General features: G+C 44.6%; 1 protein-coding gene across 1 annotated transcript in view; it reads right to left on the minus strand.

Annotated features, from left to right (window-relative positions):
• Positions 1-3637, minus strand: part of LOC121929040 — a 31625-nt gene that overhangs the window by 12751 nt on the left and 15237 nt on the right. The gene's annotated exons all lie outside the window — the stretch shown is intronic.

Below are 3637 nucleotides of genomic sequence, written 5' to 3' on the forward strand. Positions count from 1 at the left end.
TATTATTATTATTATTATTATTATTATTATTATTATTATTATTATTATTATTATTATGCTGTAGATTTAGCTTCTCTAAAATGTCCCATTCTCTCTCTCCTCCTCCTCATTTGCCCTCATCATGTTTCAGTTGCTGCAAGCTGAGTTCAATATGCAAGCATAGCTTTCACTCAGTTAACTCAGCAGGAGGGAGGGGAGGGGAGAGAGCAGACTCTTGCCCTTCCCAGCAACCTCAAACAAAGCACACTGCAAGCGTTTCTCCTAGTTCCTCATTAATAGCTTTTGCCATCTTATTGTTGCTTGGCTTCATGTGTCATGGTTTTAAACTATAAAATGTTGGAAGATATGAAATGTTATACACAGGCAAGATTTTCCACACAATAATCTCCAACACATTTTTTTTCCTAATGGTGTAGTGCTTCTTAAAAGTGATATGATTTATTTCCTCTACTTGTGTTAAAGTGGCCCTAATTAAAAATAACACTTTTCAACAAATGTAGAGTATCATTCTCTCATCAACAAGTAGTTGGAGCTGGGCAGGGGTTGGAGGGTTTTCCTTCTGCTGTTTGGGAAAGACCCTTTTTTATTCAGGCAAACCACCTGCAAATTACAAATTAGGTGTTAGAACTATTTCTAAGGCTGGGGAGGAGCTCAAAATTGCCAGGCAGGTTATTATAAATTTGACTACTTTACAAAACAATGAAAACAAATGACAATACATTACAACAAACTTCATCCTTCAGTTGAAACTGGTAATGCTTGTTTAGTTCACTTCTGATTGATAATTTCTGCGGGGGCTGAACTACATAAGACTCTTGGTGATCCAATTTTCATTTTAGGAACTAAATTACGAAAAGAAAGGAATCCCGTTAGAATTTAGTAAATGGATAGAGTTAAGCTGCAGTTCTAAGGTAGCTTGCATAATGGACACCCTGGTTAATAAAAAGTAAAATGTGTTTCATCCTTTGCTTTCCCAGGGTGCTGTATTAACATTTTACATATATGTGTGTGGCATTGCTTGTATTACTATGTTTTGAGTATTTTGAAACAGCCCTTGGGCTATTCAATAAACTTGTTTGTTTGTTTGTTTGTTTATGGGGTACTTGGCATAAGAGTTCCCTGCAGTTTCTCAGGATGTTGCCTTTTCTCCCAGCTTGGGTTATTGTCTGTCATCTATTAATCGTCATCAAGTCCTCTCCTCTGATTTCAAAAATTGTATGAATTGCCCTACATAGGAATAGGCAACTTCCTCTGCGTGGTACTCGTCCAAGATCATTAGTTCTGTTGTGTCCAGGAAATCCTCCTGCTCCCTAATATGCTGAAGTGTAGCTACTCTGGACTCCAACTGCTGTACTTTCTCCTCCAAGAGTGCTACCAACTTGCACTTGGTGCATGTGAAGTTCTCCACTTCTGTAGGCAAGAAGAGAAACATCCCACAAGTGTTGCATGTGACTGCAGTAGTTCCCTTGGTGTCCATATTGAGGTCCACCTCAAAGCCATGGCCGGAAAGAGGAGCAGGACAAGTTCAGCCTTCAGTCACTGAGAACGAGAGGATGAGGATTCTCAGGAGACTGATGGAGAAGGATCATCCTCCACTCTTTTTTTCTGCCTGACTTCATACAGGATAAATGCAGGAGTTTATGAATGGTGAAATTGGAAGAAATGTCAAAATGCCCCAGAATAATGAAGAATCAGTCTTTACTTATAACTGGAAACTGGCAATGGACTAGCAGCCAACTGATCCCAGACTGTCACTGGTCACTGGACCACTCCTTTGAATAACACTGATCTAGGGTCAAATGGAAGGCTGGATGGGATACATGGATCACTGGAGCAGGAAGATGCACCCTGTGGGAATGTGGGGGTAGTGGTCATGCAGGGCATAGATCTATATCCAAACTAGCACTTTGGACTGGTTGCAGAAATGGACCGGCAGCCAGTGAAGCTGTTGCAACAAGGGAGTTGTATGTTCCCTGTAGACAGTTTCAGTTAGCAATCTGGCTGCAGCTCTTTGGACCAGTTGAAGTTTCTAAACACTTTTCAAAAGCAGACCCATGTAGAGTGTGTTACAGTAATCTGTCTGGGCTGTAATGAAAGTTTGTGCCACTGTGACCAGATCTGAAAAAAGTTAACAAAATATATGACTACAGGCACATCTTGATTTACATTGAGGTTGCATTTCTAGTCTCGTGATGTAAACTCATAAGTTTATTGCACAGGGCTTGGAGAACGGGAAGAGGGTGGAATGGAAGGGAACAGGAGGAAACGCATATTATCGCATGAGAGAATGCCTCTGGTGCCGCTGAAAGTCCATGTATTCCAACAGAGCTGAAGTAGCTAAAATTAAGTTTTATTCCACCCGCCATAAATTTTAAAGAGCTTTAAAATTTCAGAGCTTATCTCTTCCAGGCTAGGGAAACTCCTCCTTTCCAGACAATAAGCCTCTAGTTGCTCACCTCCTCGCCTACCTTAGCAAGCAAAGGATACTCCTTCCAGCCCCATCAAGACTCCAGGATTCCAGTTTCTTCATCCTCCTTTCACACACTCCTCTCTAAGCAGGCAAAATAAGCCTCTTCTGTTCAGCAACACTAAGGCTATAGTTGCTTTCTTCCTCATCCCACTTAGGGTTGCCATGTCCCACTTTTAGGTGTGACAATCATGGTTTTTCAGCCCTGTGAGCATTCCGCCCTAGTTTTGCAATGGTGTCCTGGGCCCTGACTGACTGAGGCCTTCCCCGCCATATTATTTTTATTTTAGTTTTTTAAAAAATTTTACAACCTTGCCACCATTTTGGAGGGGGTTCTGGGCCATGGGGGTTTCATATTGGCTTGGCCCCACCCTCACACATGAGCAGGGTCGGTGGCGCGCCATCACAGGCACCAGGAGTCCCTCCTCTACCAGGAGATGCTCCTCCACATGGCTGAGAGGAGAGGAGGCTTTTGTGGTGGCCAGCTCCTCCTGGCAGTGCTGGCCTGGCCAAGGCCCTGGAGGCCCATGGCGCTGCCAGCCTCCTGGCCTCTCTCCAGGCAGTAGATGCAGCCTTGAAGGAGGAGAGAGCCCAGTGACCAGCTGCCCCAGGCCCTCTTTCCTTTCCCCATCCATTGACCATTGGTTCTTCAAGGTGAGTGTTGCCTTCAAGTCTTTCCAACTTATGGCAATCCTAAGGGTAACCTATCATGGGGCTCTCTTGGCAAACTTTGTTGTGGGGGTGGTGGTTTGGGAAAATGTGACTTGCCCAACTTGGTTACGCAATGGGTTTCTGTGGCAGAGAGGGATTTGGCTGTTTGGTCTCCAGGGCTGTAGCTCAGTGTTCCTCTCACCCACTTGGTCTCCTCCTCCTCTCCTTCTTTCTCCTTCTCCTTCTACTTGTTTCTCCTCTTCCTCCTCTCCTTCCTTTTCTGCTCCCTTTTCTCCTCCTCCCCTTTCCCCTTCTTCTTTTTCTCCTTCTTTTTCCTCTTCCTCCTCTCCTTCTGTCCTCCTCATCCCTCCCCTCCCGGGAGGGGGGAATACTGGAGCGTGGAGGGCTTTCTGGGGCCTGCCTTGGCTCGGAGGGGCTTCCAACTGCCAGCGAAGAAAGCGGGTACCATTGACTGCCTTTTTTTGAGGCTGAGAGAGTGTAGTTTGCCAAAGGAATTTG

The sequence above is a fragment of the Sceloporus undulatus genome, chromosome 4 (assembly GCF_019175285.1).
Source record: "Sceloporus undulatus isolate JIND9_A2432 ecotype Alabama chromosome 4, SceUnd_v1.1, whole genome shotgun sequence".
Taxonomy (NCBI): Eukaryota; Metazoa; Chordata; class Lepidosauria; order Squamata; family Phrynosomatidae; genus Sceloporus; species Sceloporus undulatus.